Source organism: Pteropus medius, unplaced genomic scaffold (assembly GCF_902729225.1).
Source record: "Pteropus medius unplaced genomic scaffold, Ma_sr-lr_union100, whole genome shotgun sequence".
NCBI classification, from domain to species: Eukaryota; Metazoa; Chordata; class Mammalia; order Chiroptera; family Pteropodidae; genus Pteropus; species Pteropus medius.
This window is the reverse complement of record NW_024350927.1, coordinates 6640763-6656243: the sequence shown is the minus strand read 5'-3', so window position 1 is coordinate 6656243 and position 15481 is coordinate 6640763.

Sequence of the window (15481 nt, the reverse complement as noted above, 5' to 3'; positions counted from 1 at the left end):
CCTCATTTTTCAGACTGGGAAATGAGACGGAGAAGCAGCTTGCCGACGTGCAGAGCCGGAATGCTAAGCCAGGCATCCTGGCTCCAGAGTCCGTGCTAACATGGGCAGTGATGAGCTGCTCGTCAGTGGAGGCATTCAGGTGGAGGCCTGACTGTCGGGACGTCGAACAGGGACTCCTACTGGGGACAGGGACTAAGAGACTGCCGAGTCCCTTTTCAGAGGAAATTCACGATCTTAGGAAGAGGCAGAGGAAGTCACTGAAATACCGGTGGGGCAGCCACCCTAAGAGACGGAGCCAGACGATGGCGGAGGAGGGGTGCTGAACGAACCCCTGCTGAGTGGGTGTCATGGTGCATCCCTGGCCCCGCACCCTGAGCAGTTTTCTCTCCCGGAGGGGCTGCTCGTCGACCTTGCTAGCGGTGCAATGAGCCAGCCCTGAGGTCCCCCCCCCACACTCCCGCTCAGCCTCGGGGATGCTCCGGGCTACCCAGGTCCCACAGGACAAGGCTGGCTCCGCCCGCACTCGGGCTCAGGGTCCCCGTCTGCAAAATGATGGAGGCGATGAGAACCATGTCTAAGATTCCTCCGCTGACCAAGTTCTGTGACTGTGGGTCTGGGCAAGAAGGCCGGGCCTGGGCTTCTAGAACAGCCCAGTCATTCCTGGTGGAGCTGAGAGCAGTACAGTCTGAATTACAAAAAGCCTGGATTATGGCACAATTCCAACATATGGAATGCTTTCTTCATCCAAGTGCACGACATACAGCAAATGAACTGTTAATCAAGTATCTAGAAGAGGAGGTTATCGGTCCCGCTCTAATAAAGAACTAAGTTTCAACCGCCAGTATCTTCTTCCATGAGTGAAAACTGAATTGCTACAGTTCTTTCAAAGTTAGTTTTCCACACACACCCACAAATAGCCAACCTTGGCACATCAAGTTCAAGTGTAACTGTGAATTGCAGAGGGTGGGATGTGGCCAGATGGAATTCCCTGGTGCCCAGCCCGGGACCTGGGCTCACACCCTTCCTTTCAGCGAACCTTGACCTGGGCATCCCTCCTTATCTGTGAAGTCACAGTCTTTGAGGCACCTGGGCTTAGGCATAAAGATTAGTGAGTTCCTGTAAGTCAAAGTACAGAGAGCTACTGTTTATTCTCGGAGGACACAAGACAGTGACTCAGTCTAAACCATAAACCCAGAACAACAACAATGATGTGGCCACGCAGTGACAGGCTGCAGCCGTCACACCTTGGAGCCACGGGTCACCTGACCACAGATTAAGCCCAATCGACAAGCATTCATTGGACACCTGTTAGAAGTGCTGACAAGGCACTAAGCGAAGGACCGTCAAGAACTTTGACCAAAGGCTGTGCCGCCTGCATGGGGTTGATGATGGAGGGCTGCTGTTCCCGTGCAAGTAACGAGGAGGGAAGGAATCTCAAGAAATCCAGGGACTTGCTTAAGGGCACGATGTCTATGGCAAAGTGGAGACTAGACCTCAGGTTTCCTGATTTTCAAGGTCACATCAACTCCCCTCCCCCACCACGTGCACAACCACCAAGAGACAATGTGGTTTACTCATGTAAAATTTTATTAATAATTTCTTATTTAAAATGTACGATGTGACATTGTGACACATGTCCACGCCCATGACATCAGCATCACGATGAAGTTAATAAACATTTCCATCGTTTCAAAAGCTTCCCCTGGGGAACTGCTGATCCGTTTTCTGTCACTGTAGATTAATCTTCATTTTCTATAACTTTATGTAATTAAAACAATACAGTATGTATTTTTTTGTCTGCTTCGTTTCGTTGAGCGGGATTCCCTTGAGGCTCACGCATGCGTCGGCAGTCCACAGCTTTGTACTGCTGCGTGGCAGTCTACTGTGTGGGCAGTCCACGCTTGTTCATTTATTCATCTAGAGATGCTCTTTCACACTGTGCCCATGACTAAAAAACCTGCTGTGAACATCTGCATGCGAGCCTGTCTGCAGACATGTGCTTTAATTTCTTCGGGTGAAATTTAATTTCTAAGAGCGGAAATGCCGGCTCATACGGCAGAAGTTTAACGTTTTAAGGGACCGGCGAGCTAGTTTTGAAAGCGTCTGTGCCATCCCACCGTCCCAGCAGAAGTGTCCAGGAGATTCGGTTTCTCCACATCCTGGTCAACGCTTGAGGTCGTCGGTCTCTTCCATTTCAGGCATGCTAACAGGTACGTAGTGGTATCTCGTTGTGTTTTTAATCTGCATTTTCCTGATTATTAATAACATTAAGCACCTTTTCATGTGCTTATTTACCATCATGCGTCTTCTTCGGTGAAGTATATATTCAAATCTTTTGCCCATTTTTGAAACTGAGTTGTTTTCCTATCGAGTCCTGAGAGTTCTTTATACGTTATACATTTCTACATCTGGACACGTGTCCCTCTCAGAGATGTGATCTGCAGACTCACGGGCCACATCTGGCGCGTGTCAGTGGCACAGATGTGCCAGTCTGTGCCTTGCCTTTTCATTCTCGTAAGTGTCTTAGAAGAGCACAAGTTCTTAGTTTTGTCAAAGTTCAATTTATCGATATTTTCTTTTACAGACTGTGCTATCACTTATATTCTATTCTAGAACTTTCATAGTTTAAGGTTTGAATTTACGCCTATGACCTATTTTAAGTTAATGTTTGTGTACAATGTAAAGTATGGATAAAAGTTCATTTTTTTTCACACATGGATATAATTACCCCAGCGCATTTGTTGGAAACACTATCCTGTCACCATTCGGTCAGTTGCCCATGTATGTGCGGATTTATTTCTAGATTAGTCATGTCCCATCGATTTATCCGCTATGCCATACTGTTTTGAGAACTGTAGCTTTATAGTCAGTCTTGACATTAGGTAATATTAATCCCGACTTCATCTTTCTCACAGTTGTTTTGGTTATTCTGGGTTCTTTGCATTTCCGCATAAATTGTAGAATTGGCTTGTCAATTTCTACCCCCATCTCACCCGCCACAAAAAAAATCTTGCTGGAATTTTGATTGTAATTGTGTTGAATCTACAGAGAAATTTGGGAGGGGGAGCATTAAGCCAAACTTGCAGTCCTAGAGTAAGTCCCACTTGGTCAGGATGTATTATTATCCTTATAACACAGTATTATATTCCATCTGCTAAAATTTGGTTAATAATTTTCGTATCTATGTTCATGAGGGTATCGATCTGTAGTTTTCTCATAATGTCTTTAGTTTGGTTTTGGAATCAGAGTAATGATGGCTTTACAGAATGAGTTGAGAAATATTCCTTCTTTAACAATCTGGAAGAATTTGTGTCAGATTGGTATTTTTTTCTTCCTTAAATGTTTGGTAGAATTCACCATAAGTCCATTTGGGCCTGAAGTTTTCTTTGTGGGAAGGTTTTTAACTACAAATTCAATCTCTTTCGTTGATGTAGGACTATACGGGCTATCTATTTCTTCCTGAGTGAGCTTTGGTATTCTGTATCTTTCAGTATAGTGCTCTCCTGTTTCCAAGGCAGATATCAACTGACAAACCCAGGGAGGGGGTTTTTCTAAACGGTCCCAAGAACACTCGGACCTCTCTTGCCCAACTGCCCCAGCAGGCTGTGATGCTGACCAGGATACGTGCACCCCGCAGCCACAGAGGGAGAGGAAGCCTCCCTGCTCCTCCCCCCAGAAGGAGACAGAAACCAGCGCTTCAGCCTCCAGTTCCTTTGACTGTCACACCAGCACACGAATCAGGATTTGGGCCTCCATATCCATCGCGGAACTTGAGAAGTTTTACTTTACGACAGCGCGTGCCCATGCCATCCGAGCGTTGCAGCTCGTGCGGTCGGAGAATCGAGTGCTGCCCATCAGTGCCTGGGGACCTGCACCCCCTCCCGTGTCACTTCTCCTGGAGGTCAGCGCCGGAAGCTAACGTGTCTCAACCGAATCAGGGACTAAAGTTTTCCAAGTCTCCCAATTGCCACCGGGGCCACAAAAGTCTCAGAGCTGTGACCCTCCCTTGAGGCCTGGGGCAGCAAGTCTCTTTCTCAGAGAAGGAAGCCTAGATGTAGCACCTGGGGACATGTAGGGCCATTAAGAGGAAGTTTCCGGGGCGGGTAGGGAGGGCGCGCGAGGCCCGACATCTGTGATTGCTTCTTTATTCGCTGGATCTTCCACTCTGTTTCTTTTGGCAAAAACTCGGTTTATCTCCACAAACGTTCGGCGCTTGGTCTCAGGAATCACCACGCAGACGTAGACGGCGGTGAGGAGGCAGATCCCGGCAAAGATGATGAAACTGTAGGCCCCAGTGGCCTCCTAGGCCAGGAGACAAGAAACCAGGAGGAAACAGAGGAAGAAGAAATGACGAGGACAGTTCCGGGGGACGCCTCTGTGAGTCACAAATGAGTCTCCTGTAGCCAATCTTACTTTTATTCTCAGAGGAGTGAGACGGCTAGAAAACCGTGTCCTGCCCTCTTGTCAAAAAGGACTCAGAGCCTTAGAGACTGCTTAGCAACAGTGACCCTGGCGCGGGGAAGTTGGAGGTGACGTGCACAGCTCCGGGCGCAGGCAGGGAGTGGTGGCGAGGAGACCTGCTCCCTCGCCCTGACTCCGGCTGCCTTTCTATCACCTTCGAACTTGGCAGACCAGGTCCCTTCTCGGCTGAGGGAGTCGGGGACTGGCATAGTCAGGGTTGGGCTGCCGTGGTGCCACGTGTGCTCGTGGACCTCGAACGTGCCTGCGAGTCGCCCCTTCACAGAACGAGCGGGTGTTCTTAGCGGACGGGTGGGAAGCACCCCTTATTTCCCGGAGCCCTTTCCGCCTCGGGGGTGGGCGGAGTGGAGCAGGGAGCGAGGCAAGGGGCTGCCCGCGCCTGCTTCCCACCGGACAGCCCCGCTCACCTGGACAGAAGGGAACACGAAGCCCACGATGACGCTGGTGAGCCAGTGCACAGCTCCGTCCACCATGAAGGCAGCGGCCGGGAGGACTGCGGGAAGGTCTCAGTCCTCACCACGGGGGGATGGGACCTCGAGGGCAGAGAGCACAGGGCGGATGGAGCGGAGGGCGCTCAGAGGCCGCCGGCCCCAACCCCGGACCCCTCCGAGCACAGCCTGACTGCGGCTCTGGTTGTCCCTTAGTAAATGTTTGGTCGATGAATGAGTGTGAACTGGAATGGCCTCCCCCCAAAAAGGTAAACTGAGCCCAGCATTCAAGTGCGGGTGGGGTTTGCACAGGAAGAGAGGGAAGGGAAGGAGCACATCAGAGCAGCGCGGGTCAGGGACGTTCACTGAACGCCAGTCACTGGACGCCCGCTAAGCTCCTCCGGGCGGGCGGGGCGCGCGGGTGCTCACCGGGCCCGGTGGAGTGTCCCGCCATGTAGGCGAAGACGCAGATGACGCCGACGTGGGACAGCTCAGGCACCGTGCTCCGTGGGGCGAGGAAGGGCTGTCTGTGCCCCACGGGGCCTGGCTGGGGACCTCTGAGCTCGCGGCCTTGAGCCCCACGTGCGATGAGTCCACCTGCGCTGCCCCCTTCCCGCCACAGGTGGGAGCCACACCTGGGTCTCTGAGCACCTACGTGCGCCTCGAGGGCTCTGTGGGAGGACGACGAGATCGAGGCCTGACGTCCAGCATGCGAGGCTGCAGGGGGCGTCCACGGCCCTGCCTAGGTGAGGGGAATGTCCCAGGAGGAGTGCGTGCTATTTATTTGTTCTCCGCCCATCACAAACGTCAGCCCCCTTAATCCTCACGACGCCCTCCGAGGGAGGGCATTGTTACCTTGATCCTACAAAGGTGGACTCAGAGCACAGAGAGCCTGAGCGCAGACCGTGAGGGCGCGTGGTCCCTCGGGGGTCAAGCAAGAACCCCAGTCAGCCAGTCAGCCGGGATGGAGCTGGGGCCTGGACTCTACACCAGCTGAGAGAAGCTTCTAGAGGCCACAGGACCAGGAGAGCTGGCGGAGCACCCCTCCTCCCCGCAGCCAGGGCAATGGCCGGCACAAAGCCAGGGGAAGAGACTTGGGCCAGACTAACTACGGGGTAACTATTTCAGGCGGCGGCGGCGAAGCGGTGCTGGCGGCAGAGCCAGGTGGGCCGGGGACGCCTCCCATGAAGTCGGCTCCAGGTCGCCAGGCGGACGAGCGCGCGGAGGACAGACAGCCTCTGCGACGCCGCTGGCGGGGCGAAGAGCCGGAGGAAGCTCGTGAGCAGAGAAGGGACGAGCTCTGACTCACATTTCAGCAGAGACGACTGTGTGTGGCAGGGCGGAAGCAGGGTGGGGTCTAGTTCAATGCTTGAAGCGAAGGAGGCGATGGCGGAGGCCGGCGGGGCGTCCTGGACGCGCGGCCATGCGGGCAGCTGCTGGGATGTGCGCAGGCAGAGCCGACGGGACTGGCCGTTGGGCGAGTGGAGGCGGGAAGACAAATGGACATCCCCAAGGTTTCCCGAATGTGACTCACAATCGCCTCTGCGGATCGCGTCTAGTTTCCTGAAGTCCCTGAAGTGTTCTACTAAAAACCTGGACTAGTTTAAACAAAATAAGGTCTTTAAAAAGGGAACTTTAATTAAACCGAGGCAGGGACGTAACTATTTCCTCGCCAGCCTCATCCCTCTCTCCACCCCGCCCGTCCCTCCCCAACCCCCGGTCCACCCCCACCCCCTTCACAGGCAGCTGGCGCTCGGCCAGTGATGGAGGAGGAAGCCATCGCAGAGGGGACAGCGTGGGAAGGGGGACAGAGAAGGAAGATGCCGTCTCTGAATCACAGAATAACCTGTTCGCCTATTCCCGTCCCCGTGCGTGAGTGCGTTTTAACGGAAGAGGGTTTCTGTCAGCTGGAGCAGTTCATACAAAAGCAACAATGGCAAAGCAGCAGCCGAAGATGTGCAAAATGCTGGTCGCTTCCGGAGTATTTCATGTCATGGCCATCCTACGTGTTTTCAAAATTTTCGCAGAACGCAAATAATAAATACATGCCGAGAGCATCGCAAATTAAAAGGATGTATTTCTTGCACGGGAGGCCCACTCGCATTTCCATCTTACTCTTCCCGATGACTTCACAGCCTCTCTCATTACTGTTTGCTCTCCCAATTCATTCCGATCGGATCTCCAAGACGTTTTTAATATTAAGAGATCGACATATGTCTTACGCGTGGCAGGATTTCAAGGTGAGAGCTCCGCAGCATTTGGCAACCCGAGGGGTTATTTTAACGACATGTTTACAAAAGAGACAGCTCCTTTGCCAGCATGTCACGTGCTCCCTCACGTCCCGTGCTAACCACCTAGTTTGCCTGCGTGCTGTCCTTACTTCAGTGAAGGTTCATCTCCGCTTCCTCCTCTCACGTACAAATACATTTGGTCCACGGCCACTGGTTTATTCTTCCGTCCACGCCAGCTCGGTTCTCGTTTTCTCCTGCTTCTGGCCCGGACTGACTTCTGATCTTCCTTCTCTTAAATCTACGCTAGGTCATTGCTGGTGGGATTTTTTAGTGCAGCTGCATCTGAGCATATATTGAAATGCGTGTTTTGTTGTAAATTCGCGTTCTTCCTTTCCGTTATGGGTAGGGCCTTACACGTAGCCGTTTCCGTGCACGTGTGTGTGTAGGTGCGCGCCCAGCGGGACCAGCCATTCCAAAGTACTTGGAGGAAGGAGGTGTGGAGTCAGACGTGGCTGAGAGCCACCCTGGCCCATGGGAGCTGGTTCTGTTGCAGGGACTTCCCACCCTGCTGCGGGCTCGGGGTCCCTGCCTACCCCCCGCCCCCCAATCTCCTGACTGAACCGAGGCCAGACCTGGAAGAGGAGCACCAGCGTCAGCGTGAGGCAGGCCGAGCCACAGATGCTGTAGCCGACCAGCAGGAGGCGCCGTCTCCCCCAGCCACTCCACAGTGACGGCCTGAGGGAAGGGAGGCCCGTGAAGACCCTCAGCGACACCGGGGTGCCCAGAATTTGTGGGCCTGGTGCTGCCACCCCCTCCCCTAGGCCCTGAGTGTCCTCTCTCACCTCTGCTGCCTCCTACGCGGAATGTAGGCTGCTTATCTTCTGAGTCTGAGTTCATGCCACCAGACTAGGCCGCGGCCCTTCCTGTCTGTCATCTGCAGACCCCTGGATGTCTGCGACCTGCATCTGCCCCCGCCCCACCCCACTGTAATGACCACGTTTTCTCGTTTCTGTGTTTGATGCTTTGACACCTGGGGTTCCTGCTGCCCTCTGGAGGGACGGTCCCTACCACGGTGAGCAATTCGCCTGTGAGCTCGCCTTTGATATGACACTAACCCATCCAAAGCCCACACCTCCCCTACCCCCTCTTCGGGGTTCTCACACTCAGGGCCACCATCCCCTGCCCTAATCACCCAAGGTAGGGACCAGCCAGTTAGGGGCAGCCCCTGGGCCCCAGAGCTGAAGCCGTTCCAACCAGCCAATCCTAAGCCCGCACACCCTGCCTCGCCTGGCCCTTCCCACGAAAACCACAACGAAGGCCCGCTCTCATGTCGCCCCTCGCCACCCCTCACCACCCCTCTGGCTGGCTCTGGCGCTTCTGTGCATGGCCCTGTGTGACGTGGCCTGCCCCTCCCTCCTCTCACAGTTTGGAACTGTGAGTGACAAACTATCTTTTCAGATGCAACCACCTACTGATATGGCCTCGTCACACACGAATAACAATAAAACTGAATAACAATAAAACTTACACTTTCAAGTAGCCCCCTGCCACCACCTGCTGTTGCAGTTCACACAGGAGCTGTTGGAATCTGGCCTTCCCTCGTGGGGTCCCCCTCCCCCCACACACTTCCTTTTCCAGTTCTGGGAGGTGCACCGTCTCGAATGTTCCAAACTCAGGCCACACTCCTTCCGGCTAGCAGTCCAGTTCCAGTTCTACTCCGCCCTACCGCCCCCGTCCACAACGTCGACAAGGCGCCACACCAAGGGCCAGCGCAGTGCCAGGCCTTCTGTGCCCCTCTGTGCACGTCACTTCCGATCCTCCCCACAACCCTGCGGATGGAGAGTAACGCTGCCATTCGGTGAGGCCCGCTGGGCAACCGCAGGTCTGCACACAGTCAGCGAGGTGAGGCCAAGTTCATCCGCTGCGCCTGGCACCCAGACAGACGCTGATCCTCCAGGGAGAGAGGAGGCTCCAGGTAAGATGATGGGAAAGAGGCTCCCAGTGATGACGAAGTACCCTGGAGGAGGAGGGCTCCGGGAATGGAGGACGGATCATCCCGCGGAAGGGGGGATGGGCTGAGGGGCTGGGCAGCAGGAAGGGTGGAGAACTGGTCCGGGGCCTCCCTCCCCCTTCCCCACCCCCGCCTAGTCCCCCTTGCTTTCTCCCGTCCTCTCCCCCTCCGACCCTGCCAAGTCCTCTGAAAGTCGACTGGGGCTTAAACTGCCTCTGGGGAAGATACAAATAAGTAATAAATAACTTACAGGTAACTCAAGTAGTAGGAGTCAAAAAAATAAATAAATAAAAAGCAAGATAACTATTGAAAAAGTTCTAGAGAAAAGGCCGTCACGGTCACCTGACCTTGTCCATGAGCATATACCTTTTGGATTCACCTTTGTAACGCACGAGGGGTTCGGGTTTTAAATGTAAAACTATGTAACGACACGTACATCGGCACGCTGGGCATCGCCATCACTGTAAGTAGTCTGGTCAAGGCCACGCAAGTGGGAAGTATGCGCACATTCAGAAGTCCGTGTCCCCCAGCGGCCCAGGATTGGCGCCACCAGTGCCTCTCGGTGGACTCTGGGGACTCTGCCCCCGCCTTGGAAAGGTTGTCCCAGGTCGCTCGCTGAGATGGCAGTCATCACGATGTTGACCACGCCGGCGCCCACTGTCACGTCCTGGGAGTGGGTGGCCGACACACCCGCGGCTGTGTAGATCATGTCTGCGTAGTAGTTGATCTAAAACGAAAGCCAGGGGCTGTGAGGAGGGGCCCAAGGCCTAGGCCCAGGGGACCCTCCTGGACAGGAAGGAGGCAGCCCTGCCGGCCCGCCAGGTCATTATACCTCTTCCCCTGAGACCGCGGTCTGCATCTGTAAAACGGGAGCTGGACCGGAAGACTCCGAGGCTGTGCCTTCCAAGAGGACCGGGAGTTCTGGGCGAGAACCTTGCCCGGACATCTCAGCAGCCCCGTCGCAGGGCTAATCCCTCCTCCCCGGCTGGGCCCGCGGGTGTCCCCTCACGGCCCACCTGCCGCATTGATCCCAGAAAGCTGCTGGCCGGCCATGAGCACAATGACGGAGATGAGCTGCCACCGCAGAGGCCGGAAGGTGAAGAGGTTGAGCATGGACAGGCGGCCCTCGGCCCTCTCCGCCTGGTCCTCCACGCGCATTTCTTCCATCTTGTCCTCCACATCGGCCTGGCACCTCAGTTTTCTCAGGGCTGCCGGGAGCAGAGTGGCCCCATTTCATCGTTGATGGCACTGACCCATGGCTTCGGGAAGCAGGAGACAGAGCCCCACTAGCTCAGCCCACCTCTGGCCACAGGCTGTTTTCCCAGTGCCGAATGCTCATTGACTCCGGCTAGGTCCCCAACACTGTGATGGTGTCCCTAACCACAACCATACCCCAACCCGGTCAATCTCAACTCTCAACACCCATCAGCCATGATGCTGACTCTGACCTGGTCCGTGTTCTCCACCAGACCACACCTCAGAGCTGCCCTGGACGCCTCAGCATCAACATCACCTCTATGCTGTCCCATCGGCACCTCTCCCCATCCTGTCGCCCACCCGTTCTCTGCCTTGGGCGCTACGGGGGACATCGTGGCAGGCATGGAAAACAGCAGGGAAGTGAGAGGGTCCCGGCAGAGCAGCCCGTGTCCCCAGTACCTGTCGAGCTGTGTCTTCGTCTCTTCTCTGAATCAGGGTGTAGTGCGGGCTCTCAGGGAAGAAGGGCAGATTGAGGAGCTGCAGCAGCGTGGGGACCCCCTGAGTGCCAGGAGCACGGGCCAGCCTGGAGGGAACCAACACTAGGCAAGTGACACTGCCCGTCAGGGACCCCGGGAGCCCTGGGCACCCTCCAGCTGACCTTCCCCGTGTCCTGACTCTCTCCTCTTACGAGGTCACTTGCCCACGGCACTGCAGCCCATGGTGAGAGCCAAGAACAGCAGGGACCTTGTCCTCACCAAGATGTGGCTGCCCAGGACCCGCCCACACAGGGGTTCCACATTTAAAAATGGAGAAAATGACTATAATTTTAAAATATGTTATTAATTACCTTTGCAAGAAGAACACTGCTCCTCCCAGAACAGTATATAATTTAAAAGTGACCCCCAAAAAAGAAAAAGAAAAAAAGGAAAGTGTGAGCCCCAGAAAAAATGAATTTTTATGGCTGGAAATGACCTAATCTCTACTTCACTAGAGCCTGGATCGAGGCTGAAGATGGATCCAGCACTGAGGCTGCGTGAGCTCCCTCTGGAAGGTCTGGGTTAAGCAGGTGGTACTGAGGTTCAGAACCCCTGCCGGCTATGATGGGAACTGGATGAGTTATTTAACATCTCTAAGCCTCAGTTTTCTCATCAATAAAATAAAGATGATAAGATGCTTGGGATGATGATAATAAAGTGCCACGCAGAGTGCCGAGGGCTGAAAGAGACAGCACACGCCAGGCTTCAGTGCCGGGTGGCTGTGGGCAGCTGCTGGCCAGCATGGCTGCCGTGCGGGTCCCTCTCCTCGACTAGAGTGACTGATGTTCAACCGTGCTGGGGCAGTCTGGCAATTGTTAGCATCAGTGGCCTTTCACTGAGCACCCGCTGGGTTCCGAGTCCCTTCGAGGTACCATGGGGAGCGCGCGAAGGCACAGATCCACTCGCTAATGAATTTGTGTAATTTGAAAATGTTTACAAAAAACACCCCAAAACAAACCCCACTGCACCCACTCCCCCAGGTGACAGTTCCACCCTTCTCTCCCCTAAACCTTCGCCTTGCCTCCTATTTCATTGAGAAAACAGAAGCAACCTGAAGAAAATGTCTACGACTGCTACACCCACCCACGTGACAGCAACCGCGCTGTGTGCTGACAAAAACCTCTCCGCTTCAGCCTGCTTCCCCTTCCAGCTCCCCTCAACTTCTCTCCTTCCCTTCACAGCAAATCTCCCAAGAGCTGTGAGTGCCTCTTGTCCCTGCGTCTTCCCCATCCATTTCTAAACACAATGTGTCCCCCTCACTCATCGAAACTGTGCTCGTCAAGGTCACCCATGTCCACCAAGCCACACGTTACCCAACCCAAAGATCGCCCCTCGGCCTCAACGGACTCAATCTGCCAGGAACACAGGCGCAGCTGGGCGAATGGCTGGACCCTCTTCCCCTTTGACCTCGGGGTGCTGCTGGTACCTGTAGGGTTGCCCAGGATGGCCTGTAGGCTGAAGATCTGTGCTAGGAAGACTCCCATGATGACAACAACCTCGGTCATTGCTCCCAGCGTGCCCCCTAAGGTTCTTGGGAGCCAGCTCCCCCAGGTACATGGGAAAGGCACTGTAGCAGATGCCTGGTTCCAGCAAAACAAAAATCAGGGGAGAGGAAAAGTGGTGCCAGCCTCCTGTGACCCGGGACCCTGAGACTTAATTCAGTTCCATCTCACAATCCCTGAGCTTCTCCACGGTGTCAGCACCACCAGAATACGAGCAGAGACTAGTCTAGAGGAAGGTGGTTGGGAATGTTGACGAGGGGTTTCCCACAACAGGTGGGAGACAGAGTTGGACTAGATGATCTCCTAGATTCCCCCGGAGAGTGAAAACCCGAGAGGCAGGGGGTGTCTGAGAAATGGACAGGATCCACCCTTACGTTCCAGACCGTGCTCTGGGCCCCTTGCTGGCTTCCATCAGTGGCTCCCTTGACCACCCTCCCCATGCCCTTTGGCTTGGGTTTTGCCAAGAGAGAAAACACCAGTGGATCAGGAAGGGAGAGCCCCAGTTGTGGGGTGGCTGCTGGCTACACCACTCTGATTTCCCCACACTTCATCCCCATTTGAGGACCATCAGGACCCTGACTGGCATGGCATGGTGTCATTCAGCCAGGGGGGTGGTGCTCTGATGCCAGGATGGTGGAGGCAGCAGGGGAGTGGGGTGTCTTTAAACAGAAATCCAGGAACCCCTCCTGCAGGGGATTCATAGAGTGCTAAGAAAATCCTCTGCTGGGCGGCACTGGACTACCTAGATATGCAAATTGGTTTTCTCAGGCCCCTGTTCTCTCCTTGGGAGGCTGTACCCCTGAGAGAGCTGCCATCAGAGCCCAGACTCTGAGAGCAGAGGGTCGGCCAGCCCTAAAGCCTCAGAAAAACAAACAGCCCACATGTGCCTCGACCTCCCCCAGTCCTTCCTGCTGACCAGGAAGCCACAGCTTAGCTTAGGGCTGTCTGGAACCCACTGGGACAAAGCTGGCTCCACTGCACCAGCCAGTCTCAGGGCCCCTATCTGAAAAGATGAGGGTGTTGATGAGATCATCTCTGAAGTCTCAAGTTCTGTGACTGTGGGTCTGGGCAAGGAGGCCAGGCCTGGGCTTCTGGAACAGCCCAGTCATTCCTGGTAGAGCTGAGAACAGCATAGTCTAAATTACAAAAAGCCTGGATTATGGCACAATTCCAACAAATGGAATGCTTTCTTCATCCTAGCGCACGACATACAGCAAATGAATTGTTAATCAAGTATCTAGAAGAGGTTGTTATTGGTGCTGCTTTAATAAAGAACTAAGTTTCAACCGCCAGCATCTTCTTCCATGCGTGAAAACTGAATTGCTACAGTTCTTTCAAAGGGGTTTTCCACACACACCCACAAATTGCCAACCTTGGCACATCAAGTTCAAGTGTAACTGTGAACTGCAGAGGGTGGGGTGTGGCCAGATGGAATTCCCTGGTGCCCCGCCCAGGACCTGGGCTCACACCCTTCCTTTCAGCGAACCTTGACCTGGGCATCCCTCCTTATCTGTGAAGTCACAGTCTTTGAGGCACCTGGACTTAGGCATAAAGATTAGTGAGTTCCTGTAAGTCAAAGTACAGAGAGCTACTATTCTCAGAGAGCACAAGACAGTGACTCAGTCTGAACCATAAACCTCAGAACAACAACAATGATGTGGCCACGCAGTGACAGGCTGCAGCTGTCACACCTTGGAGGCACGGGTTAAGCCCAATCGACAAGCATTTATTGGACACCTGCTAGCAGTGCTGACAAGGCACTAAGCAAAGGACCGTCAAGAAATCTGATCAATTTTGAGGCAACTATAAGCACAGACTCTGGGGATTGCCTGCTGAATCTTAACAGGTGGCCCCGGAGGGGCAGAGGCTTGGGCTAAATTTGGCCTGCAGCTGAACCCCTCTCAAGACTGTGCCACTGGACACCTACTTCACAAATCCACACTAACAAGACTGGTAGACTTAGGAGCTTTGCTTAGGACATAGAAACAGACACGGAAAGGCAGCCAAAATGGGAAGACAAAGAAGCAGAAACCATATGAGGGAACAGAAGAGAGATCCAGATATAATGGAGTCAAGGAATTTAACAGATGCAGAGTTCAAAACACTGGTTATAAAGATGCTCAACAAATTTTTGGGAAACGTAGATAAATTCAGTGAGAGCTTCAAAAAGGAGATAAAAAAACATAAAAGTTGAAATGGAAATTATAAAAGGGAACCAGTCTGAAATGAAGAACACATTATCCGATATGAGAAATATATTAAATGGAATAAACAAAGTGAATAAAGAAAAGGATCAAATGACCTGTCTAGAGGACAGGAAATCCAAGGACACTCAATCAGAACGGCAAGAAAAAGGATGCCAAGACTATAAAAATAATTTAAGGGGGCATATGAGACACTATTAAGGGTCTAAATATCCATCTGATTGGTGTACCTGAAGAAAAACAAGATGTCGAACAGCTGTTTGAAGAAATAATGATGGAAAACTTTCCTAACCTAGTGAAGGAAATGTACTTAAAACCCCAGGAAGCTCAGAGAATTTCAAAAAATAGGGATCCAAAGAGGCCTGCACCAAGACGCATCATAATTAAAATGCCAAAGGTTAAGTACAAAGAAAGAATATTAAAAGCAGCAAGAGAAAAGCAGATAGTATCTACAAGGGAACACCCATTAGACTGGTGGCTAATTTCTCAAAAGAAACTGTGCAGGACAGAAGGGCTTGGCAAAAAATATTCGACGTGATGAAGACCCAGGATCTACAAGCAAAAATACTTTATCTAGCAAAGCTATCATTTAGAGTTAAAGGACAAATAAAGAGCTTCCCAGACAAAAATAAGCTAAAGGAATTGAACACCACCAAGTCAGTATTACAGGCTGGAGGGGCTTCTTTAAGAAGAAAAAACACGTATCAAAAACAGGAATAAAGAATGGTAACAACTACATTCCTATCAATAAGTACCTCAAGTGGAAAAGAATTAAGTGCTCCAACCAAAAGATAGAATGGCTGAATGGATAAGAAAACAAGACCCCTACATATGCGGCCTACAAGAGACTCACTTCAGATTAAAAGACACACACAGACTAAAAGGAAGGGGAT